The 27,713-nt window shown below is 43.2% G+C and overlaps 1 long non-coding RNA gene across 1 annotated transcript; it reads left to right on the top strand.

Annotated features, from left to right (window-relative positions):
- The first annotated feature begins 27 nt into the window (after positions 1-27).
- Positions 28-27,713, top strand: LOC120399141. The gene is made up of 3 exons (XR_005594979.1): positions 28-698; positions 6,400-6,548; positions 26,933-27,713. It is a non-coding gene; the product is annotated as an uncharacterized LOC120399141 (long non-coding RNA).

Genomic DNA, 27,713 nt, shown 5'->3' with positions numbered 1-27,713 from the left:
GGCGGGTGGAGGGAGGCGGGCAAGAGGGCGTGTGCGCCGGCCCCTAGCCCGCCAGACGCGAGAAGGGCGCAAGCGCCGGCCGCCCCCGAGGCGCAGAAGGCGGGTGCGGGGGCGCGTGCGGCGGGCGGTGTCCGGAGCTAGGCGGTTGCTGTGCTCGGCTGAGGGGGACTCAGCCCCTTAGGAAGCCCGCCCAGTCCGCATCAGTAAAGTACAAGGGACTTGTGGCCTCGGTGGGGTCTTGGAGCGGGGTGTCGCTGAGTAATGCCTGGGCCTTAGGGAGCTGATCCCACAACAGCCACCAATTCACCGCCTGACCCTGGACAAGTCACTTATCCTTTCTGTGCCTCGGTACCCCATCTGTACCATGGGCATAATAACACAGCTCCCTGAGGGTGGCGATAGGGAGATGCCAGCTAGAGGGAGTCACTGAAGTGTGTTTAATTATTACCACTTATGACTAGTCCGTGTTTAAGGGATGCCCTCAAATGCATGTACCTGAGCACAAAGGCCTAGGAGCACCCTCCCTGTTATTATTTAGTACCTGTACTTTTAGGGCCTGGGGTCCCACTGTACTAAGCACTGGTCTCACAATGAAAAGAGAAAGGATCAGTGAGTTTACTGTTTAAGGATACGCTGACCCATGGATGCACAGATGATAACAAGGAAATGGAGATGATCAAGATATGTCTCAAGCAGAGGTCAGAACCATTTTTGTATGCATTATGGCATAGGTGAGTTTTAAGGCGAGATTTGAGGTGGAGCATGTGCATATTTGAAGGGAATTTTTCCATGCATATGGGAAGGCATATAAAAATAGTACTAAAAGGCTTGTTGGAAAAATTAATTAATTAACCCTTACAAGAGCTCAAAAATTAGGTTATTTAAAAAGCATAGACAGTTGTTCAAACTCTCTATATACCTTGTGTGGGCTGAGTTTGGCCCTGTGCGCCTTTTAAAAGTATCTTTGAGATAGTCCGTAGTTTTTTGAGAAATGAATGATATTGACGCAGTGGATAGCACACAAAACAAAAGTGATGCTAGGTTGTCTTCACAGAATCAGAATAATAGAATTGTAGGACTAAAAGGGACCTCACTAGTGTCAAAAACTGCTCTTTAGTTATTGTAAGCATGAGTTAGGATTGCCAACTTTTAGAGAATGAAATGTGGAACAATAAGCTGTTATAAAATATAACATTTAAGGGCAAGCATCGCCCAGACCCTAGAGCGTGCTGGAATTACGAGCTATCATTTTCCCGGGTCCTGCTTGTAGGCTGCTTACCTTCTATAGAGAAGCATGTGGTCAGAGTCTCAGCAGTTTAGAAAGTGCCTGCCTAAAACAAGGCGGGGTGAGCTGTGCCCCTCGGCCTTAGGGAGAAGCCTGCTTTGTGTGTCTCTGTTTTGGGTTGTTGTCTGTTATCAGTCTGAATTCTACACAACTTATTTTGCAACCTGCCAGCAAGAGTACTTTATGTTTTTGTCCAACTTCTCTATGCGTGGCATGAACGTAACACCCCCAACATTCAGAAAAATTAGATATTAGGGATACAGGGCAAGAGTTGAAACTTCAGGAATTGTTGCAACATATAAAATCCTGGTCACTTAGAAAAAACAGGCCACTCTCCTTCCACCCCACGTGACCCCCACCCCACCCAATAGCAAATTGACCAATTGGCAGGAAAAAATACTATACAGTACTTGGGGAGTGCTGCAAAAGTGGATTTTCACTTAGCAACTTTTCCATTATTTTGCATGCTTATCCACATAGAAAGTCCAAGCTGAAGAACTATATTTCTGAAGGCTTTACATTTTGAAGCAAGCAGGAAATCTAAGCGTCTTCCCAACAAAAAGTTTCCAAAATAGATGCAGATGAAGGATCATTTTTGTGACAACCTGTGTTTTCAGAGTTTTTGTTTTGTTTTATCTTTGCTGTGGAGGATCCTCTCCATCCTTGTCACAGCTGGGAGAATCCAACCATTTCTATTTCTTTGAACATCCTAATTAGAGGCCCTGTGTGCTTCTGGAAGGGATCTGGGAGCAGGTGATTGGGAAATCATGTGGAAAAAATAGAACACAAGGTTAGGGTTATCTATTCTGAACATTAATGTTCATTAAGGAAAAAAAATCTGAGGCATGGAACAGCTTATTTTTTTCCAGACCCACTTCATTCTCCTCTTATGAGAAATCAAGTCCTTTTATTTGGAAGTAGATTGTTTCAACTTTTGTTGCCACGTTGAGGATCAAATTCCTCATGCTTATGCATTCACAGTAATTAGCAGAGCATGAGGTAGACAGAATCTTCCAGCTGATTGCTCATGGCCTTGATGGTCTAGAGCATTTCTTTTAAGACTATTATGTGCCCTGACACTTTCTACATCCACAAATTTGAGCATAGTCCTTTAAGTTGAGTAGAATAGACTTTGTTTCATATGTCTCTGTAAAATATGAATTTCCTGCCAAGAATGGTACCAACACCACCTGGCACTCAGAATCCTCCTGATGAGCCCAACTCCCTCTGCACCTGGACCACCCAGATTAGCCACCCGGATCCCCACTTGACTGAGCCCCAGTCAGCTACACCTGGATCCCCACCCCCACTGAGCCACACACACCCAGACCCCCCTACCAACATCTACCCCCCACACACACACCCAGACCCCACCACCACCGAGCCCCAATCACCTTCACCTGGACCCCTCTGCAGAGCCCCATTATTGTTGCACCCAGAACCCCCCAACAAGCCCGTGTGCATTCAGATTCCCCCCCACACCTGGATTCCCCCACTGAGCTGCGCACACCCCGATTGCCGCACACAGAACCCTCTCAACCCACACCTGGATTCCCCCACATTAAGTCTCTCCACACCTGGATCCTGCCTTGCTGAGCCTACCTACCCACACAGAGTGGCAGGGCCCTGAGGTATTTCTAGGGCAGGAGGGTCCTTGCACTGTGTCAGAGTTGGGTGCAGCCTCACTGCTGAAATCCATGTCCTGGGGAGTGGCAGAACTGCACAGTGATCTCCCACCTCTGCAGCCAGTGGCCTGTGCTCCCCAATTCCATGCTGGAGCCTCCACATTTATTTGACAAGTAAAATTTGCAGAATTTTTAACATTTTTGGAACAGAATTTTAAATTTTTTGGTGCAAACTGCCCTCAGGAGTAAGCAGCTTTGCAGATATTTACCATGTGCTCCTTCCATGCATAAGGGACCAGTATGGGAGAAAATGTAAAAAGATGCTCAACAGAAAATTTGACAAATGAGCAGTCAAGATTGACATCACTTGTGGAGCAGAGTCATGGGGTTGACATCTCGATAGTGTATATGAGACAATAGGTTGAGAATTGGCCAGAAAGGGCCTTAAAAATGAAGACAAGTAGTTTGTTTTAACTGTAGATGGGGCAGCCAGTGGAGTGCAATGGTTGAAGCAATAAGCCAGGAACATGACAATTGCAGCAATATTTTGAATGGATGCTATAAGGCAATATGGCATTTCTCATGGTCAGAGAGGAGGAGGTAGCTATAATCATGACACAAGAGGATGAGGGCCTAGACAAGCATTTTAGCTGCCTAGACAGAGGAAAGGCCAGTCCTTTGAGATATTTGTAGGGAGAAGCAGCAAGGTTTAGACATGGCCTGGATGCAGGGGTCTAGAGAGAGGTCTGAGTCAAAGAGGATACCCAGGTTACAGGCCCAAGTGACCCAAAGGAGGGTGATGTTGTCCATAGTGACCGAGAAAAGCAAGATGGGGCAGGCTTAGGAGGAAAAGAATAAGAGCTCTGTTTTTAAGCATAAACATATAAACTTCTGATATGGCTGGTATCAGAAAGACAGACCAAAATGTTAATTTGGATAGGAGACAGGTGAATGTCTTACAGTTCAGTGGGTGGAAAGAAAACAGCTACATTATGTACACAGGCATGATTAAATGGTCACATCTACACTGCAAAAAGTGAGTGTGCTCAACTGGTTGCCAGAATCAACCACATGCCAGCCAGTGTCACCAGCAAGGATGAAACACTATTAGGTGCTATAATTAATTGAGTATTAACTATATTGTGTGTGGTCACAAACCATGCTTAGGGATAATGAGATGTCACTAACAGGCTATGTACTGGTTAAGTTATAGCTTAGCCAAGGCTTTAGCAACATGTGACTTACCAGTTTTGGCTCAAAAAGCAATACAAAAACTGGAGCATGACAGGTGTATTATCCTCTAAGCTAAGTAGGTCAAATAACGGTTGCCAACTTCTGATGAACCAGATAAAGAACATAGTAAAAAGTTTCAGCACTACCCATGTTTGATAAAATCTGACTTGCAGTGAAACCCATATGAGCACCGATGATGATTCACATAATCAGGATTGGGGGAAGCTTTTAATTGAATCCATTGAGACACTTCACTAAAACATGAAAGTTAACTGAACTGTGATTATTTTTTCAGCATTTACAATATTTCCTGGTAGACAAATTAATTACAATAAATTTGTGTGATTGATTAAAACATGATTGCTTTAGTGAAGGTCTTTTTCTTTTTAAGATAAGCACTGCTTAAAGGCTACTTGCTCATAACATCCAACTAAATGTTTTTGGAAATGACAATAGGCTATGTCTTAATAATTGCATTCTGAATTCAAATAATCACCTCAGGTATACGAAAGTTATAAGATAATATTGTAATACTCCATTTCAGAATTATCACATCTAAATTCCCTACAAATACCCAATAGGTCTTTTTGAATCACATGGCAAGGTGGCTCACATTGGAATTCTCTTATTAATTGTAATAATTGTCAACTGTACACTAGTAGTAACCCTAGCTGAAAATTTCCAACTGGTTCCTATTGTCTCCAGCTGGCACTTACATTTTGGATAAGTACATTGATCTATTGATCCACTGATTGCTCATTTCTGTTGGAAGACTCATAGACCTTGGAGAGACCAGCAGAGACTAAAACAGCGGTTCTCAAACTGTGGGTCAGGAGCCCAAAGTGGGTTGGGACCCCATTTTAATGGGGTCACCAGGGCTGGTGTTTAGACTTGCTGGAGCCTGGGGCCAAAGCCCGAGTCTTGCTGCCTGGGGCCGAAGCCCGAGCTGCACCCCTCGGGGCCAAAGCCCAAAGACTTCAGCCCTGGGAGGTGGGGGGCTCGGGCTTTGGCTTCAGCCCTGGCTTGGACTTTGCAGCGGGGCTCAGGCTTCAGTCCTCCTTCCTGGGGTTGTGTAGTAATTTTTGTTGTCAAAAGGGGGTCATAGTGCAATGAAGCTTGAGAATCCGTGGACTAAAATAAACCAAAAGAGTCCAGTTGAAGGGTCTAATGGATTCTACTGGAATTTCCACTGTGGTAGGTTAAAGAGACGTTAATTTGAAAAAAATCCGATTTTGGTCTGAAAATGTTGGCCCAACATTTTCAAAGTGTCTGGTTATTTTGGATTCCCTCATTCTTGTGTGCCCAATTTGAGACACCTTAGCAGAGATTGATTTTCAGAGTGTGTATACTCAGCACTTTCTGAAACCTAGAGTGACCAGATGTCCCGATTTTATAGGGACAGTCCCGATTTTTGAGTCTTTTTCTTATATAGGCTCCTATTACCCCCCCAACCCCGTCCCGATTTTTCACATTTGCTGTCTGGTCACCCTATCTGAAACCAAGCCCCTTTTGGAAGCCTTTCAGCACCCAAATTCACTCACCATTTTGAAAACTTATGCTGTTGTACATACTAGAGTTACAAGTAACACCTAAAATTACCATAAAGAATTTAGCAAGAAAAAATATTTTTCTACAGGTTTTGTACTGTTTGACAGCACCCCATGTGTATTACTTTTTACCGTTTCTCCTGTATAGTGAGTCAGTTTCTCTCTGTGTTAACGAGCTTTACAAAAAATAACAAGGGGACTGAAAAACACTTACAGTTTTTATTGTAAGGATTAAAAATATCAATGCATCATATTTAAAGGATGAACTATTGGAAAATGGAATTTAAAAAAAAAATGTGATAATGTCTCCTTAAATACTATAAATACAAAAAAATCTACATTAATGGAAGAGATTTTATATGCTCAGCAGATGCTTTCCACAGCAACTGTAACTTCTCCCCACCATCAGCATAATGTTTGTAATAGTGTGATCCTAGTGTTTCAATTATACCAGGTGCTTGGTTGCAGTCAGATGTAAAGTTGCAAAGCATTATGATCCTTTGCTTTCACAAAATCAAAAATTCACGCAGTTACTTTCTGAAATGTAAATGTATGTAAAAGAAATTATGTATGAAAAGAAATAATTATCAAACAGCAAATTGCTATCTTGACAGTCTGATTATATAGCTTAACAACTGTTAACCAAAAATTATTTCTGAATAGTTGCAGAACTTATCTTAAAACCGTTTTGTAATTTTCTTGCTTTTAGCGTGCATCCAAATGGTGACCTGCATTTCCGGTGTTTCAAACTGCCTCATCAGCCCAGACTTCATGCTGGAAATTATCAGTAAAATTGACAACTCTTGCTAAGAGAGATCAGCACTATTCATTTGTATGGAGCTACTGGAACATTAGTAGGTAAGAAATTGTTTTGAAAATCATATTTGAAGTATATATTTTAAATGTAGTAAATAATTATTTGAGTGTGAATCCGCCAATGAGCTCGGCACACGTGGAGCCCTGTTAAAAGCTGCAGGGTTCTAGCTGCATCAAACTCATATGTAAAGGTATTACAGTATGCTTCACTTAACTGGAACATACTTTTCCAGGAAAGCCGCTTAATTGGGAAATCTCCCAGGGAACTGATTTAAGATCAATGATACTTAATAGCACAACTGTTTTAACAGAGTCTCTATGGGGCAATGACTGCTGCTTAATAGCATTTGCCTGCTGGTGGTCTGACGGTGCTGAGGTCATCTGTCTCGTGGCACTCATCTATGGTAGGAAAATGTTTGCTAACACCAGTTTAGCTCCTCTGGTGGAGCAATGTTAGGAGCACTAGTATAGATAGGCAGCTGGCTGCTGCGCTGATTTTCAGCACTTTTGTGTGGATTACAGTGGGAAAAACCTGCTAATTTTCCCCATATGTTTGAGGAACAATGCTGTTCAAAAAGTTTGAGAAACTGCTTGAGATGACTGAAAAGTGCAGGTTTTAGGGTTTTTTCTAAACGTTACAAAGAAAAATATAGTCATAAATAGCTCCAGCTTGCAGTCATTTCTGTGTTTCTGTCTGAGATTCATATTGTCATTTGATTAGTTAATCACCCATTTTCTAAGGTGTGAATGTGTTTTCACACTTCTACCAAGACAGTGTTAACTATGAAACTATAGATAGCAATAGAGATTAATTATCTATTGCACAAGTCTCCACACCTTGTTCTTACCAGATAAAGGAAGAGAGAGTATATGTCTGTACACAGGTGTGATTTTTAAAAAACCCCAAATAACCCTGGTCAAATGAGTTCAAAAGAATATTTTCAAATGTCATCTCTTCAAAATGTAAACTATGTTTGACACCTTTGATCTTGTTTCATAAAATACTTGATTTCCAGTTAAAGGCTGTGATTCTTGACTAAGCCTACTTGTGTGAAGTATATCCGCTCATAGGTGACATGTGAGGGAGCAAAATGAGAATTAACATTTAGTGGAATCAAAGAAGAATAATGGCTTCTCTCTTTTAAGGGAGGAAAAACCCCTGTGAAGCCACTCTAAAATTGCTCATGGGGCTATTGCACTTTCCATCTGAGATTTCTGGAGATGCCCTTTTCAAAAGAAGAAAAAAGAGTTAGTAGCTAGTCTCTTATGCTGTCCATGTCACGAAATATTTTACCCACCCAAATGAGCATAAATCCTAACCCAACTGCCTCTGGTTCTTAGAGGCCCACAAGTTCAGGGTCTTTACAGGAGAAATTGTTGTTAGTGGTGGAAGAAGTCAGGTTTGAAGAGCTGGGTCTCCCTTGTCTGATTAAGCTGTAGTTAGGATAAACAGGGTCACCAGACGTGAGAGCAGATGATCCGTCGTCACTGCAAGAAGTTGCTGTATGTGCCGAGGAGTGGGTAAAAATGCTTTGTGGTTCCCTGAAGCCACTGATCTCTGTGTCTACCTGCTGCCCCAAATTCCAAAAGCAGCCGCTGTACTAGCCAGCCTTGTAGGCAGCACATGGGGAAGCAGCCTTCTGCTCATTTAGGGAGGTAGCCCGAAATAACAGTCAATTGTGTCAACCACCAGCAGATGTGATAAATGGGAGGCGGGAGATCAGTAAAAAAAAAAAAAAAATACCCAGGGGAAATAGAAGGTCTACATCACCTGGGACATTGAGGATTACAGTAACTCCTCACTTAGTCATCCCGGTTAACGTTGTTTCGTTGTTACGTTGCTGATCAATTAGGGAACGTGCTCGTTTAAAGTTGTGGAATGCTCCCTTCTAACGTCGTTTGGCAGCCACCTGCTTTGTTCACTGCTTGCAGAAAGAGCAGCCCGTTGCAGCTAGCTGGTGGGGGCTTGGAACCAGGGTGGACCGGCAGCCCCCCTATCAGCTCCCCGCTCCCCTAAATTCCCTGTGCTGCAGCCACCCAGCAGGCTAGCAATTGCAGCTATCCCTCCCCCCCACTGCCATGTGCTGCTCCTGCCCTCTGCCTTGGAGCTGCTCCCCGAGTCTCCTGCTTGCTGTTTGCTAATGTCAGGGTGTCCCCCTCCCCTCTGCTCCTACACCTTGCTTACCCCTTCTTCTCCATATAGAGCAGGGTGGGGACACCCACGGAGAGAGACAGAGAGCCTGAGGCAGCAGCTGCTGTCTCAACTTCCTGATCCACTTAAAAAGACAATGCATTTAAGAGTGGGTCAGCTTACTTAAAGAGGCAGTGTGCATTTCTCTCTCCCTCCCACACACAAGGTTTGTGTCTGTCTCTGTCTGCTATGCTATCTCCCCTCCCCTCCATTCCTGCTGTCTTGTAGAGTGAGAGGCTACATTAACAAAAATGTGCTGGTTCATCATTTAGCACAGGGGTTCTCAAACTGGGGGTCGGGACCCCTCAGGGGGTCATGAGGTTATTACATGGGGGGTCGTGCACTGTCAGCCTCCACCCCAAACCCTGCTTTGCCTCCAGCATTTATGATGGTATTAAATATATAAAACAGTATTTTTAATTTATGGGTGGATCGCACTCAGAGGCTTGCTGCATGAAAGGGGTCACCAGTACAAAAATTTGAGAACCACTGATTTAGCAGCAAGGCATTCCCTGGGAAATATCCCACCCTCTTCCACCCTCTAACTTCACCACCTCAACCAAGCTTCACAATCATCATAGCTGTGAACAGTATTAAATTGTTTGTTTAAAACGTATATTGTGTGTATATCTATAACATATATAGTGTTTTGTCTGGTGAAAAAAAATTCCCTGAAACCTAACCCCCCTCCCCCCCCCCCCCCGATTTACATTAATTCTTATGGGGAAATTGGATTCACTTAACTTTGTTTCGCTTAAAGTCGCATTTTTCAGTAACGTAACTACAACGTTAAGTGAGGAGTTACTGTATAAGGGGGTCAGAAGCTTAAGAAGAAGTGAGGAATGCAGAGCTACCAGGTACATCATATGGGGTAAAGGAGAGAATAAGTTAGGATGTTGTGAATTAGGACATCTTGAGTGGGGGACAAAACAAGCATGGAGTGCAGTGGCCCTACAGAGTTCTGTAGGGGACCCATTTTGAATATGTTTTCAGATGCCCACCTGAATATTGTGTATTGGGGCATAACCAATTTAAATGAAACATCTAGTGTAATAGTTCTTAAATCATAGTCTGTGGTCCACCAGCACAGACAATGTCACAGAGAAGATATGGAACTCATGGGGGCTTCATCCCCATCTCCCCCCACCCCAGCCTACACCTAAGGAACAATCTGTCACTGGCTTTTGATTCCTTGACATTTCCCTCTTCATTTCAATATTTTCATATGTAACTTTAGCGCCCTCCTGGCCAAGATGGAATCTGCTCTGCAGTGCACGCAGGAATGCAGCAGGGAAAGTCTCTTCCACCCCAGAGGCACCTGTTCCAACCTCCCCCCCTCTCACAAGCACTGGAAGAGTACACTGAATATAGGAAAGGGAAATATTCATTCACAGAGGCATGAGGGGAAAAACAACAAGGGAAATATAGGGGGAGCAGTAAAACAGGGTTGCATTCAAAACAAGGCCCCACAGTCCCAGTGGTACCACAGTCTGAAAGGGCAGGCACCGAGCAATGTGTCTGCACACAGAGATCAAGAATCCTGGGCAAAGTTCCAGTCCAGTGGTGAGTCTTGGGTGCTCCTGGTCGTCTTTGGCACCAGTAAACTTTCCCCAACAAACCCCTCTGGTGCCCTCTTCTGGTACTCTTTGCAAAGCCACTCAGAGCAACAACCTCCCCACTTAATTAGCTAATAGCATCCCTCCTTATTCCCAATGCAAAGTCAACAAGCCCTAGTACTCACAGCCCCATGCAGCTCTGGGCAGAAGTGATACTAGGTCTGTCCTTCTTGGGCGATTCCTCCCTGGCACAGTGCTCCTCCTGACTCCTGACCTGGGGTGTCCATGATCAGTCGCTCTGTCCCTCCCAGGTTTCAGGCACGTTCTTGGCTGCTTCGCTCTGCGATGGCCTGCTTGCTGAAGCCCTTCTGTCTGGAGCTCCTGACACACATCCTCTTGCTCTCCCCTCTCTCTCTGCTCCCCCTCACAGTTCCCAACTGTTATGTGGTAAATAAGCACCTCATCTTTCACAATAAGCCAAAAATCAAGCTAATCCCCTTTCAAAACAAGGCAATCCTGAAGAACCCCAACACTCTGGGCTTGGCTACATTTGCAAGTTGCAGCGCTGGTAGAGGCTTTCCAGCGCTGCAATTAGTAACCGTCCACACCTGCAAGGCACATCCAGCGCTGCAACTCCCTGGCTGCAGCGCTGGCTGTACACCTGGCCAGGTTGGGGTGTAGCGATTGCAGCGCTGGTGATCCAGCGCTGCTCATCAAGTATGGACACACACCAGCGCTTTTATTGGCCTCCAGGGAATAAGGAGATATCCCAGAAAGCTTTTAACTAAATTACTCTCTTTGTTTTGTTATGCAGCCTCTCTTTGTTTTGTTGTGAACTCCGATCGGAGCTCCGTTGAACTGCTTATCTAAAAAACAAACACTGATCACAGCAAACAGGAGCTATCTGTACCTGGCTGTGAACGATCAAATGAGAGGCAGGGAGTGAATGTTTGCTTGACAGAGAAACAGCGCTGGAGGCAGGCTGTTTGCAATTAAGACCAAGGGTTCGTGAACATTTTGTGATTTTTCAATCCAGGAAGCTAAACTGTTGGCTCCAAAAATCCACTCTCTCTCTCTTCCCCGCTCCCTGTCACAGTACACCACCCTCCACCCCCCTCTTTTGAAAAGCACGTTGTTGCCACTTGAATGCTGGGATAGCTGCCCATAATGCAGCACTCCCAACAGCGCTGCAAATGTTGCAAATGTGGCCACACACCAGCGCTGGTAGCTGTGAGTGTGGCCACACACCAGCACTGCTCCTACACAGCTGGATGACCAGCGCTGCAAACTACCAGCGCTGCAAACCGTAAGTGTAGCCAAGCCCTCTGTGTGACTAGATCCCCCCTCCGGTGTGCAGTCTGGGACTGGCCCCACTGTGCACCCCGACACTCTCCCCCATTTGCCCCTGCTTGCTGGGAGCCGATCAAAAAAAAGAAGAAGCAAGCTGCAACAGGCTACAAGTCAAACAAGCTACAAGCCAAAAACTAGCCAACAAGCAACTCACAAGCCAATTAAGCCAAAAACAAGCCCAATTTCTGCATTTTTTCCGTGGGTTTGGCATATCTGCACCCCCTCTCCCCAACAGCACTTCTTCCTTCTGGAACAATCAGCACTTCCCCCCTCAGGAAAAATATTTAAAGGGCTGTGCTCTCTGAACCCCAACAGGGTTACACATGTTTACCTCAATACTAGGGCATCCAGGAAAAAGGGGTAAAATTAAGATTTAAAAATTGTAGTAGTTCATTAATGCAAATGAGAGGAGGTCAGGCCACTACTAACCACTGTCTCTCCCTGCTCTGAAAAGAAACAAACCTAACCACCAACAATAATTTGATTTCCTCTGCTTACAAAAGAAATTGTTCTTCATAGTGAGGACTCTTGTTATACAAGTAATTAGAGCAATGATGGGTGAACCTCACTTTGTTTGGAGGTTCGTTTTGGAAATGTATCTGAACCATTATTGGAGCTCCAAACTTTTAAAATTTCCCTACTTCCTGCCCCTTATGCAGTCCCCAAACTTCTCCCATCTTACGACATGCTGTCATGTAATAGACCCCCATCCATTCCTTTATTTTGTTCTTTCCCAGGTGATAACACAACCTTGAAAGGGGCCAGTTTCTGATAAATATTTGTAGGCTCTTTCCTACAAATATTTATTCCTATCTGTCTGGCTGATCCACACCCCCTCAGTGTGATGGAGCCACTTAAATAAGAATCCACTGGCATCATCCATACTATTTCCCTTGTCAAGCCACTCCTCAAAAACCTCCTTTGTACTGGGACACCGAAAATCCCAATGAAGCATAGATCTGAGGTACATGCCATGGTCTCTGCAGCCTTTCTGCAGTGGAACTGCTCTAATTTCTCTGGGTCAAGAATCTCTGTAATCATAGAGGTCGGTGCAGGGTACCGTCCTGAATGACTAACACAGGATATAGTGACTCCTCCTTGAATGGAAAAAAACAGACACAACAGAGTTCATCAGCAACAAAACAAACACAGACTTTTTTTTAAAGCAGTACACCCTTCTTTAGAGCTTTAAATTCTGTTTTATTGCTGAACGGTTTTCTGAGGATTATTTGCAGTTTATTTAGATGTATAATTAACATGGAGCCCCCATTGTCTGGAATAGTTGCTGTCCCTTGATTTTAATAATATTAATAATAATAATCTTTTCATCTGTAGATCTCTAAGTGCTTTACAAAGGAAGTAAGCACTGTTTTCCTCATTTTACAGATGGGTAAACTAAGGAACAAAGAGTTTATAGTGAGTGACTTGTCCTTGGTCACATAGCATGTCAGTGGCAGAGGCAGAAATCAAATCTAGGTGTTCTGATTTATAGGCTGCTGCAATAGCAACTAGGCAATACCACCTCTCTATGTTTAAGACAGAAAAAGCCTAATTTAGTGTGATCTTGGCCATTGGATATGGTTCTGAAGAGTGGTTTACTATCCCTGGAAGAGATAAATGGTGGTGTAAATATCAGCTATCAGTAACAGAAAATAGACGTGATAAAACAGAAGCAACTCATTGGTTGATTGCAAGAGAATTTTGAGGAAGCTATCGGAGGTAAGTCCAGTGACTTGGTGATTTCAGTAATTGGATATTTCTCTGATATATTCCTCAAAAGTCTCTTTTTCCTTCCATTACCTTGGGACTTCTTTTGCATCAAGTGAATTTTTGAATGGATGAATGAATATAAATTTACACCATATCTTTTCCTAGTATGTAGAACTTCAGGGAGCCTTTTATCTAGCAAATCTCCACTGTTATCCACATCTGATCTTACAGTAGGTTAGTGGTTGTGGCATCATATAATTCATCCTATGCACATCTCAGTAGATTTAATATTTGAAAAAAAGATATTGCTGTTTCCTCCATTCTTATCATCAAAAGAACAATCTGTGGTTTGGTTTCCCTTGTTCATTTATTTATTTATTTATTCATTTGATTAGATATACTCACTGCATCTTATGTGTTCCAAATTTGAACCCGACACTGAGAAAGAAAAGTAACAAACAGGATGTGAGCAGGGGAAGACTCTTTTCCTACCGTGGTTGATCAAAACATGTTGTTTTTATAAAGCCCTCCCTCCCGCCTCTATTTTCTTTGGGTGTATAAAAAAGTGATACAACAATAACAGTAACCTATTTTCTTCACATTCACCAGTCTGGAAAATTCAGTCTGACTTAAATTCAGCATCTTTCTGCCAATGACCCTTTGCTGACCAGCAATAATTTCTGCATGTTTGCTTACTAGAACATAAAACTCATCAAGAGACAGTACTGATAATCATAAAACCACATCATTTTAGTCACAGCTAGGCAAAATAATTTCTGCTTCTGTGTACTTCTCTGTTGAGCAGAACATTTCAACCATTGCTTTTGAAATGAACCTATTGGGGTTTCACTGGCTAGGATGTTTTATATTCTGCATACCTAAGGCCCCATTTTCAGTAAGGTACTGAAGCACTCTAGCTTTAAGCACATGAGTAATGTTATTGAAGTCAATGAGACTCCTCATGAGCCTAAAGCTAGCCAACTGTTTAAGTACCTTGCTGAACTGGGGACTAAATTCCCCCAGTATCTTCAGCTGAATGTGGTTTGTATTTTTTCTCATCTCAACATTTTGTTTAGTGTTGCCTTGTGCTGTTAAAACTGCTGCTGTGTTCCACTCTAGCAGCTGCTGCATTTGAGTAGTAAAGTGATTCATGATACAGATGTGCCTGAGCTGTTAAACTCAGATCGGAATCTGTATTTCCTCAGAGTATTGGGCCCATTTCTAATTACTAACTTCATAAGGATGTTCTGAAAATTAATATAGGTGTTATGTAAGCCCAATTATTATTATTATTCCTGTCTTTATTTGTTGTTACTAGTGTTGTAAACTATGGTACTGTTTGGAAAAACAGATATCAAGATACTGTTCAGATTACATTTAACTGTATCTAAAAATTCAAAGCTTCTTTGGGGCCCAAGGACCTCTAGGTTATAAGCCTTTAGATTTATTTTATTAGTAGTAGTATTTATTACTTTATTTATTTATTTCTAAAGAAAGCTCAGACAAATTAAGCTGTTTTGCCTTCTTACTTTCTTTGCCTTCTTACCTTAGCCCAGGGGTAGCCAATCTGTGGCTCTGGAGCCACATGCAGCTCTTCAGAAGTTAATATGCGGCTTCTTATATAGGCAACAACTCTGGGGCTGGAGCTACAGGCACCAACTTTCCAGTGTGCCAGGGGGTGCTCACTGCTCAACCCCTGGCTCTGCCACAGGTCCTGCCCCATCTCACCCCTTCCCGCCCCCTCCTCTGAGCCTGCCATGCCCTCGCTCCCTCCCCCTGAGCCTCCTGCACACTGTGAAACAGCTGATCAGGAGGTGCGGGGAGGGAAGTGAAGGTGCTGATCAGCGGGGCTGCCGGGTGGGAGGCGCTGGGAGCAGTGGGCGGGGGGAGCTGACGGGGGGCTGCTGGCGTATTACTGTGGCTCTTTGGCAACGTCCATTGGTAAATTCTGGCTCCTTCTCAGACTCAGGTTGTCCACCCCTGCCGTAGCCCATTAAGTGCATATTGCATTATTAAGAGCTTAATCCAAAGCCCAAAAGAACTCAATGGAAAAATTCCCATTGATTTCAGTGGGCTTTAAATAAGGTCTTAAGATCCCAGCTACTGTAATGCTTAAATCACGGTTACATTCTTTAATTCATCAAGTGTTTTGCTTTAAATGGGTAAAGGGTAAATTCCACTTCTACTTCTACCCAGAACTGACCTGTGTATCAGGAAGCGTAGTTGAATGAAGCTGATTAAAATCAATACTGTTTGGAAATCCTTGTAGGAATTACTGAAAGAATATTATGAGGTTTTGGAACTGCCCAAACAGTTTTGTATCTTGAGTCATGGTGACAAAAACTTAATCTGTGACAAACTGAAATGAGGGGATAAGTAAAGATACTGTGACTTGGTGTCTCTCAGTAAATAAACAGTACTTAAATAGGAGTGGAAAAGTGACGGTATGCTCAAAATGTTCTCCTTTTTAGCCAACTAGCAGCATTGTGAAGGCTGAAGATTTGACATAGACTCTAATGCACTTCAGCTTTCATCATTTCAATTACTATATGTTATAATTAATGTATTTATTTGTATTGTGGTATTGACTGCAGTAAGGGATCAAGGCCCCTTTTCGCTATGCACAAAAGAACATCTCTTTTCCAAAGATCTTAGTTTAATCATGTAACAAGACACAATGGAGTTAAACGAATGGAAAGGAGGGCAAGGTAACACTAAAATGATCATATTTGGTATAATGAGCAGTCACAGTATACCCACTGCCTAGCTATTGTTATATCATATATATGTTTGAAGGTGTAATTAGCCCTCCTTTTTTCCCCTCCACACCACAGAATGGAAAGGAGCATAGGACCCAAAGTTCTGTCATTTAAAAGTGATGTGTACCGGAAAAAAACAATTGAGCATTTGCCCTTTTTTGCTCTTAATGTATAACTGAGGCTTTGCTTTTTTGACATGTTTTTACGTGAAAGAGCTAAGAGAATGAAAATTAAGAGGGGAAGAGATTTTCAGTCTAACTAAAAGTATTGGACTATTTATATTTTTTGTTTCTTGTTTTTTTTTAAATTAATTACTATAACTAATTAATATTCTAGAGAAAGGAAAGCTCAACACCTTCACCCCTTCAGTGAAGATGTTAGAGCTGATAATAACATCTCCAAGACCTATCACAGATTCTTCAGCAAAATTAGGGAAGACCAAATTTGATATTCCTGATAATTTGAAGGGAAAAAACAAGCAGGGGAGGGAAACAAAAAAAAATTACAACAAACCAAACAAACAATCCCTCTCTTAGTGTTTATCCTTTGTATGCAGCATAAAGAAGTAAAGAAGAGCATGAGCTCAGTTTTTAAAAACTCCTTCTCAATTCAACTTTAAGGGAAGTCTGTATTGTACTAAATCCACTGCACATGATAAATCAGTTTTTCCTGAGCGCCGTCTTCTACAACACAAACATATAAATCTCTTTCAGTATCTTAATTTGTATTCAGATAAGTACCAAAAGGACTGATTGCAGTGTGATGAATCAATTCCCTTGATGAGACCTAAGCTGCAGAATGGGGAAGCTGATGCCTGAATTTCATCAGTGTCTGATATGTAACATCAGATTATGGGTAACATCTAGATTCTAACCCCTATGTTTTTTAAAAGTGACATTTGGCTTTGTAACCAAGTAACTCCCTTTCGCTTTAGGGGGAGTTACCTAACTCATCACAGCTTTGAAAGTTTAGTAGTAGGGGCTCTGTTCTGAGAATACTTTCTCTGTGTACATGCCAATAAACTAGAGGGTTAGGGAATGGAAAGTAGTTTTGGGGCATTGGTGTCCCGTGTCATAAAAAACATGGTAAAAATAATGGAAAAAACTCAGACCTTTTGATGAAATCAGACTGCCTTTGCAGAATCACACTTCTAAATATATTTTTGAAGATGGTTTGCGGGTTCTTTTCAGTACCCAAATGCTGTTTCCCACTTTTCTTTTGTGCTCAGGTTTCTAATTTTTCATTCCACAAATATTATGTGACAATTTTGTGGAATACCTTGCCACTATATATTTTCTTTCACCAAAACTTCTGTAGTCTTATATTTGTCAGTGCTTTACCCTCCGTTACAAGCCTCATAGTCTGGCCCTTTTTGTCCTTGCTTTTTACATTGTGTGAAATTCAAAGAAAGTGTAAACCTATACATCAGTAAGTCGGTGGTGTTCAGGCTCAATGCTTTATCTTATGCTTTATCACAGTCTCTTGGCAATTATTTTTCCTGCTATCACCCCACCTTTCCACCCTTGTCATGTTGATTACACTAATTTACACCTGCAGTGATTTACCAATGTAAAACTTACACCACAATTTACATCTTCTCTGAATTTTCCATATTTGTTGTCCTCCTTCGCCATCCTTTATAGCAGGAGTGGCCAAACTTACTGACCCTCCAAGATACATACAGTAATTTTCAGATGTTCGAGAGCCGCAAGACTTGCACAACCTGTCCCACGGGGCAGCGCCTGCCAGGGTGTGGGACTTCTGCCCTGATGACCACCCACAGGGCTAAAGTCCTTAGACCCCCCCCCTTCCCTGCAGGGCAGAAGCCCCTAGTTCCACCCACTGCAGGGCAGAAGCCCCAAGTGCCCCCTGCCCAGTTTTGTAGGTGGAGAATCATGGTGGAGGGTGTATGGAGGACACTGGGAGCCGCACTTTAACTGTAAGAGCCACGTGAGGCTCACAAGCCACAGTTTGGGCACACCTGCTTTATAGGCTTGTAGATGTCATAAGATTTTAAACAAAGGAACGGATTTCCAAAAGTGCACATGCACAACCCCTGATCTGCATGGGTTATATAAGGATGTATGCATGCAAATAAGGTTGTATCAATGCATTGGAGTTTCTGCGTATGTACTTTTTCTCACTTGCTTTTGAAAATCTGGTCCAGTGCAGAGGCATAGACAACATTTTTTTTTTATGGGGAGAGGGGTTAGAGTTAAAAAATAATAAAATGATAGCTGTTGAATATTCCTTTAGTGATGATTAAATTTGTCCACTTTCCATAAGATGAGATAAATAAGCTTCTATTCCAAGATCAGTGTATTTTTTCTTTCTTAATGCCATCCCTACATTTTTGGGGGACTAAAGTCCCCGCCCAACCCCACTGTTGTCTACACCCATGCATTGTGTGTCCAGCTCTTCACCTTCACATACACCTGCATTCTCACTCACCCATTATGATGGAGTATATCAGGTCTTCGTGGCCCCTTGCTTGAAGCCCCACTGTTCTGCTGCACCCCAGTCCAGGAAACAATTATCTGTGAAGAAAAGAGGAGCCATTTTGAAAACTAGCAAGATATGGTTGTCCAGCAGCCAGAAGGGCTGGGGACCAGCAACAGCCAATCGAGCACCAGCATACCGAAATAAAAGGAGCTGCATGCTGCCAGTGAGTCAGTTCTTAGCTGGAGCCAGAGGAGTGAAGAGGGAGCTCCTTACGCTGTAGCAGGCTGAGCCAGCACCTATCACTGGCCACCTTCAGTGGCAGAGACTAAGAAGGGGAACCCCTGCTGTTTCTATCCCAGAGAGAAAATTTAACCCATAAAGGATAAGAGATTATTTTGTTTATAATTGACCATGAAGGGCAAAGAACAGTTTAAGGTTTTGCTAGTTATACTCCGGAAAGGGTTTTGGATTGTGTGACCTGGTGGAAGGCTGAGTCACAGAAGACCCACAGAGGCTTGCTGACAGCCTGCAGGAAGTGTTGGTAGCCAAAGAGAATGACAGCACTGCAACTGGATGGCAAGGGTCTAATCAAGAGGTAAGTGAAACCCACCATGCCCATTTACTCACAACTTGCTTATTACGCACCCCCCCATCCTAATATGTCAAAAAGTCATTAACATGTAATAATTATACACATTAATACAAAGTTACCATAGACAATAAAGGGGAAGGGATGCAGATCAGGATAAGTAAAAAACACATCAGAGATCTTCTGACCAATTTGAATGAATTCAGATCAGCAAGGCCGGAGGCTATTCGCCCAAGGGTACTGGAAGAATTATCTGAAGAAATCTCAGAGCCGCTGGCAATAATATTTACAAACTCAATGGATGACAGGAGAGGTCCGAGAAGACTGGAGAGGGACTAACATAGTGCCCATCTTAAAAAGGGGGGAAAGGAGAAGATGTGAAACTACAGACCAGTCAACCTGACAACCTGGGAAGCTACTAGAGCAATGTATAAAATATTCAATTTGCGAATACCTGGAGGATGAAGGGGTAATCACTAGCAGCCAGCATGGATTTACCCAAGAACAAATCATGCCAGACCAGCTTGATTTCCTTCTTTCACAGGGTAACTGATTTGGTGGATAAGGGGAATGTGGTGGACATAATATACCTGGACTACAGCAAGGCTTTTGACACAGTGCCACATGACATTCCGATAAGCTGGGGAAATGCAGGCTCAACAGAACTACCATTAAGCAGATACATTATTGGTTAAACAACTGCAAAGAAAGAGTAACTATTAATGGAATAATATCAAGTTGGAGGGAGGTCTCAAGTGGAGTTCCACAGGGATCTGTTCTGGGTCTGGTCTTTTTTAATATCTTCATTAATGACTTGGGTATAGGTATAGAGAGCATACTGATCAAGTTTGCAGATGACACAAAGCTAGGGGGATTTGGAGGTTAGAGCTCAAATTCAGAGGGATCTAGATAAATTGGAAAACTGAACTATAGACAACCAAACTGAACTATAGACAACCAAATGAAATTCAACAAAGACAAATGTAAAGTGCTACACTTAGGGAAGAAAAACCAAATGTACAAATACAGAATGGGGGAAAACTGGCTTGGCTAAGAAGGATCTGGGAGTTCTGGTGGATCACAACTTCCAGGCGAGTCAGCAATGTGATACTGTTGCAAAAAAAGCAAATGCAATTTTAAGTGGCATTAACTGAGGCATAGCATTCAAGTCACGGGTGGTGATAGTACTGCTCTACTCTGTGCTAGTAAGGCTGCAGCTGAAGTACTGTGTCCAATTTCGGTCACCAATGTATAGAAAGGATCCAGAGGCAAGCAACAAAGATTATCAAAGGGCTGGAATGTAAGCCATATGAGCAAAGGCTGAAAGAACTAGGTACCTTTAATTTTGAAAAGAGGAGATTAAGAGGGAATTAATAGCAGTCCTTAGATATTTGAAAGGCTGCCATAAAAAAGATGGAGAAAAGTTGTTCTCTTCTGTCACAGAGGGCACGGCAAGAGGCAATGGGTTCAAACTGCAGCATAGCCGATTTAGATTATATCTCAGGAAAAGCTTCCTAACTGTAAGAACAGTAGGGTAATGGAACAGACTGCTTCAGGAGGGTATGAAAGCTTCTTCATTGGAGTTTTTCAAAAGGAGGCTGGATCGCCATCTGTCTTGGATGGCTTAGAAACAACAAATCCTGCATCTTGGTAGGTATTTGGCTGGATGACTGTTGTGGTCCCTTCTAACCCTATGATTCTGTGAATATCACAGAATCTGGACACTCGTGTCAGTGATGGCAAAATTTGTCCTTAGTTCTACTGCAAATAAAAACCAACCTACTGCTATTCTTTTATTCCTTGAGCTGATTGGAAAATGTCAGATGTTTTGACAAAAAATGGGAAATATTTCCATGTAACTTTTTGAGGATTTTTCTTCATTTACATAAAAGAGAAATATACACTAGTTTAAAAAATTCCCCATTTAGGGCCAGATTGTTGTACCCTGAGGCACACTGAACAGCACCTGGCTCCACAAAGTGGCCCTCTGAATTCAGTTAGACTATTTGTGGAGTATAGTGCTACTCAGTGGGAGTAAGAGAATTAGAATCTAGTTTAGTAGGACCAACTTAAATGAAGAGGAAGAGGTTTGTTGCATACTTTTTTTTAATAAAGGTGCAACTAGCTGCTACAACACACCTCTAATTCAGGCCCCATTTATTCCCAAAATGTTTTTGACAAGAGTAAGCATATTAAAGATGTCCTAAAACCAAAAATCCCAGCTTCTGGTTCCCTCACATGTCGCTTAAAACTAGAATAATCAATACTTAGCTGAATTTAAAATAACCTGTTTTTTTAACAAACATGCATATCCGCTCGAAGGAAAATACTTATAACATTAAACATTATTTACATTAAATTAGACTTTAGCCTTAGTTCTGATTGCTTTAAACTCAGCTGGAACATCATGAATTTCCAGACATAACTGTTTTTCTACCACTGGAACATAAACTAGCCATTTTATTGCTCAAGTTAAATACAGTAGACAAAGTTCAAAGTCCTTCTTTGAGCCCAGATATTTCACATGCGGAAAATAATGTCCATAGGTAATTCTTAAGGCATCACTATTAGTTGTAATTTAGCTGCAGTGCACAGCCATCTGGAAGTCCTGAACACAAATCAGATTAGGCCACTGCAGATTTCCAGCCAGTGAGATCTGGTTCCATCGCAGAGGTGACATTCTCAGTCCCTGGAGAGGGCGGACACAAATGGTACATTAAAGACACCGCCTAATGGCTACTCTATGAACCAGCCCTAGAAAGCAGCTGCGGAGAATGCTGCTCGCCAAGCTGGAGGTGTGGTACTATGGCAGCAGAGAGCCTGGGAGGAAGAAAGTGGGAGCTCTGATAAAAGGGGCAGAACCTCAGTGGCAGGGTCATTGTCAGGTTAGGGAATGTGTAACAGAGCAGCTGTTGGATATATAATGATAGTTACCACAACAGTGGCTTTGGTTGCTGGCAGCATGGCTACTAAAGGGGAGTAATATATGGGCTACTCTGATCAGATGTTCAGTGAGGGGGGAAAATGAACTTCTTATTATTCAAGTCCTTGTGGGTCCTGCAAAGAGAACAAAAGGATACAGTTATTAAAAGAACTAACAGTGGCTGCTGACTTGCCTAACAATAAGCATTAGATAAATATGGTGCTATTAAGGTGAAACTATCACATTTGTTTTGATAAACCAATAGTGCCCAATAAAGCAGTTCAGTATGTAGTGATGCTGATTTATGAGGAGTGTCAGGATTCTGAAAACAAAGAGGTGGTAAGCATTCTTTTGTATGTTGAGCTTGGGGGTTCCCCAGGAGACATCATCCAAGATATAATTTCCCTGGAGATGGCAAGGAGCTGGTGCATGAAGTGGGAGGGAACAAAGGGAAAAAAACTTTCCACTCCACTCTTTTGATCAGTACAGGTGAACGTAGATTGTGCTCCAAGAGCAACTACCTGGCCTGCTGATCACACCCTGGCGCTGATCAATGTGTGGTTGGAGTAAATCATTCTCCATGACTTCTCCCAGGGCAGCAGGAACATACACCTCTACTGGGAAGTTACATGGAGGCCAGCGTAGGTGGGGATTGAGCAGACTCCAGCCCTGTGCTGGGAATGTATAAAGCACTTGAGGCTGCTGTACCAGAGAGCAGAAAATCTAACAGTTGCTGTAGGAGGGCTAATCATACATGCACCTTCAACAGTGAGCTGGAACAGGTCATGTCAAGACATTCAGTGACATGGCTCATGAGCCATGACCCCCTCCTCAGCACCACTGGCTCATTGTCTATCAGGATGCCAATGAGGGCCAGGGCAAGGAGGCAGCAAGGACTGCAGAGGATGCAGAACATGTGGTTTTGCATCTCGGCCTTGAGGAACTGGTTGAAACTCCCCAGTTATCCTGAGGAGGCCCCTTAGCCACAGCAGGAACCAAAACCCCAGGCTGGTAAGTACAAAAGGACCCCCACCCTCCCTGAAAATATCCCCTCTTGCTTTGGCACTACATTCCTGATTTTAAGATCCCTGGGGCATTTAAAATACTGTGCATTGATTTTTTTCCTCCAGGGATAATATGCCATATCTTGCTATGTCTTCCTCAGTTTGAACTGCAGTGCTGAATCCACACCGTTGTCATGCACCATCCCCTTACTAAGCTCCTCCAGTATTCCTTCCCCTCCATCCAGCCCCCAATCTGCTCCTCCCCAAAATGGTCCCTGAGCAGGACACAACTACAAATCACTGATTTTATTGCTTTCTGATGAAGCACTATTACTCATTTGGCAGAAGCTGTGGCTTAAAAACAGATTATTGATGAAAAATCATTGTATCCCTGTGTTTGTGCATTTCTTAGCCAGCAGACAGGCAACAATGGTTCCAGGACCACATAGACCAGGGGAAGGAAGGGTCCGGGTTTAAAAAGTTTCCGGCTGGGGATGGCACAGTTGTAAAAAAACAACCCCCCCGCCCCCCCCTTATAGTTGTTTGTTTAATGTTAGTAACAGCTGCCTTTTGTCCCTTGGAAGATTACACTGTTTCAGTGCTTCTACTACACACCTCTGATCTTATCATCCCCTTACAAATAGGAGCCACATGGAATGGAGGAGGTTAGATCTGGGAAAGGAACGCTTCGGTTGTCTGAGGAAAAGTTAGTCACAGCAATCCTTTCTCCCTTGGAAGATTACAAAATTGTTACCATCTCTGTCCATGGTGTCTGGCCTGTCCCAGCACTGAGCCATGCTGCACAAGCTGGGTGGGAGAAGGATACAATCTGGTGGCTGGATAAACAGTGCCATGTCCCTTTGCAGTGGAGAGGTGAGGATTTTGTGGTGCTGATCTAAAACTTCAGAGAATGAAATAAGGTTGTAATGTCTCTTTCTTTCCCTGTCATTGCACTGTTGTTAGGCAGGCACGGGGCAGGATTTTCTCATGATGCTGGGAGCGTGTGGGTGATTTTTGTGGTTCGCATCTCCCTTTACGTGGAAACTCTGTATGTGAGTTGAGAATGTAATAAATTTCCAGTCAAATTGCCTCCCAGTCCTGTAAGCATATTTCAGCAAATTTTTGGTGTATCAGCAACTCCAGCTGGGTCTTGAGGTTCAATGGAAGTGCAAATTTGATTGGTCATAAGAACATAACTGCTGCCATACTGGGTCAGACCATGGTCCATCTTGCCTGGTATCCTGTCTCTGACAGGCCTCTATCAGAGCTTCGGTGGGTGTATACAGAACGGGGCAATTATGGAGTGATCCACCTCTGTCTTCCACTCATGGCTTCTAATAGTCAGAGGTTTAGGGTCATCCTGAATCAAGGGGTTGCATCCCAGATCATCTTGGCTAATAGCCATTGATGAACCTATCCTCCATGAACTTTTCTAGTTCTTTTTTGAACCCAGTAATGCTGTTTGGCATCACAACATCCCATGACAATGAGTTCCACGGCTTAGTTGTGCATTGTGTGAAAAAGTACTTTTTCTTGTTTATATTAAACCTGCTGAGTGATCCCTCATTTTTGTGTTATGTGAAAGGGTAAATAACACTTCTCTATTGACTTTTTACAAACCATTCATGATTTTATAGTCCTCTAAGATGACCAGCCCTGATGTTTTTAGCCTCTCCTTGTATGGAAGCTTTAATACCTCTGATCATTTTCGTTTCATTCAATCTTTCCAATTCCACTATATCAGAGGTCCCAAACTGTGGGGCGCACCGGTATGGAGGAACATTTGGGTGACATAGCTGGGGCCTAGGCCAGCCCCAATGGGGTGGGGAGGGAGCACCACCAAGTTCCGCTCCTGCCCCAGCCCTGGCTGCCGACCTCAGCCCCAGCCCTGGCTGCCGACCTCAGCCCCAGCCCTTGCTGCCAACCTTGCGCCCTGACCTTCACTTCACTCCCCTCCCCCCTGCCCCAGCCTCGGGCCCCGGCCTTACTCCTGTCCACATCTCACCCTCCCGCCCCCCCCCCCACACACACACTCCAGGAGCCATGGACAGAGGTAAGGGGGGCACAAGGTAAAACGTTTGGGGACCACAGCACTATATCCTTTTTGAGATCCAGTAACCAGAACTGGACACAGTATTTAAGTGTAAGTGCACCATGGATTTATATAGTAGGATTATGATATTTTCTCTTATATTCTATCCCTTTCCTATTAGTTCCTAATGCATGATGACTCATATTGCATATGACTTATATTCTATCCCTTTCCTATTAGTTCCTAATGCATAATGCATGATGACTCCAAGATTTCTTTCTTGGGTGGTAACAGCTAATGTAGAATCTGTCTGTCTGTCTATCTGTCTATCGTTGAGATTATTTTTTTCCAATGTGTATAACTTTGCACTTATCAATGTTGAATTTCATCTGGCTCCAGGCATCAGCACGCCAAGCGCGTGCTTGGGGCGGCAAGCCACTGGGGGCGCTCTGCCGGTCGCCGTGAGGGCGGCAGGCAGGCTGCCTTTGGCAGCTTGCCTGCCGTGCTTGGGGCGGCAAAATGCCTAGAGCCGCCCCTGCCTATTACACAGTTTTGTGAGATCCCTCTGCAACTCCTTGTAGCCTGCTTTGGACTTAACTATCTAGAATAATTTTATATCATCTGCAGACTTTGCCGCCTCACTGTTTACCCCCTTTTCCAGAGCATTAATGAACATGTTGGAACAGCAAAGGTCCCAGTACAGATCCTTGGGCGACCCTGCTGTTCACATCTCTTCATTGTGACAACTGACCATTTATTCCTACCCTTTGTTTACTATCTTTCAACCAGCTACTGATCCATGAGAGGACCTTCCCTCTTATCCCATGGCCACATAGGGTACACATACACAGCATGGCAGCAAGTAGAGTCCTGGTCAGCTGTTTTGGTATAGGGCTAAAAATAGCAGTATAGACGTTCCCACTTGGGCAGGACTCAGTGAAAATGGTGTATACCATATGGTCCTGATAACTTATTACTATTTAGTTTATCAGTTTATTCTAAAACCTGTTTTACTGACACATCAATCTGGGATGGTACTTCAGATTTGTCACCCAAAAACAATAGCTCTAAAGTGGGAATCTCTCTCACATCCTCTGCAGTGAAGACTGATACAAAAAAATCATTTGGCTTCTCTGCAATGGCCTTGTCTTCCTTGAGTGCTCCTTTAATGCCTTTATTATCTGGTAGCCTTGCTGCCTTGTGGCAGACGTCCAGCTTTTCATGTACTTAAAAAAAAAATTACTGTTAATTTATTTCTTGGCCTACCTTATTTTTACATGTTACTTTCCAGAGTTTGTGTTTCTTCCTGTTTTCCTCATTAGGATTTGACTTCCTGATTTTAAAGGATGCCTTTTTGCCTGTAATGACCCCCATTGCTCTACTCTTTGGACATGGTGGCATTCTTTTTGTCCTCCTATTGATTGCTTTGGTCCAAACCCCTCCATTCAGCAGTATTAAGAGGGGTGATGATTAGCGGAAACATCTCTCTGGCATCCACCACTGAATATCCTCCACTCTTTTCCATTCTGGTATCTTGAAAATATATGTTCTCCAAATGTTGGCCAGCCTTTAAAGAAGAAATTGCAAACTGGCATCATAGACCCTGGAAAGAACTGCCACCCCCTATGTAATACAATGAACATTTAAAATGTTTAAAAACATGAGTACATTTATCTTATCATTAATATCCTCTGATCCTTCCCCACGGGCTGCAAAAGTTGTCCAAAAACCAAGGCTAGTCTAACAGTCACACTGTTGAAAAACTGAAAAGTTTCAAAACTTTTACAGCAAAGTGGTTATCAGAGGGGATTTCTTGGCTTCTTCCAAAGGAAAAATATATATAAAGCTACCCTTGTCTTTGAATTGACAGGACCTTCAGCTCCTGAGAGGGAAACCTTTCCATTGGGAGGACAGTAGCAACACCCCAGAGACAGCAGAGGCAGACAGAGAAGAATCCTGGAGGATCTGCTCATTGCATGGGGGAATCTGCTCATTGCACAGGAGGAACCAGGATCCATTTGAATTCCTCAGGGAAAGGGAGGATTGAGGAAGAGACACGGATGAAATGGTTCCTGATGCAAGAGGCACGTCTTAGGGAATGGGAGCCTTCCCTAATGGAGAGGCTCATAGAACTGGTGGCCAAACAAGTTGGGAGTCTGCCTGCTGCCATGGCAACTACACCTGTCAATGAACTGCCATTACTACCACCATCTGCTCCTCCTCTGTCTGCTGCCAAGGGCACTGCCGAGGTGAAGGAGCCAACACTCCCAACTGACTGGGAGGAGAACATGGAGCCCGCAGTACTCCCCAGACCAGACGTTCCGCTGATGCCCAACACTCTTTGCTGGGTGGGGCCTCCCTGAGCTCCCAGGCAGGGAACAGTGAGCCTGCGGAATCTGAATCCAACCAAGTGCCCACTCTCCAAGTCCCATCTAGGAGACATCTTTCTTTGTCCTCAAGAACAATTTTACCATGTTATTCCTCCTTATCAGGAGGTGGGCCAGGAGATGGGTGCAGAGACATTAACATTTCCCCTGGTTGATGGATTCAGACCCATTATGTTTTAAATATTGTTGCTTTACATTTCTTTAAAAAATATTTTACTTATGAGTTCCATGTAGTACTTTTAATAAATACTATAGTTTCCTTGA

Source organism: Mauremys reevesii, linkage group 2, assembly GCF_016161935.1.
Source record: "Mauremys reevesii isolate NIE-2019 linkage group 2, ASM1616193v1, whole genome shotgun sequence".
Taxonomy (NCBI): domain Eukaryota; kingdom Metazoa; phylum Chordata; order Testudines; family Geoemydidae; genus Mauremys; species Mauremys reevesii.
This window is presented reverse-complemented; position numbering and strand designations above follow the sequence as displayed.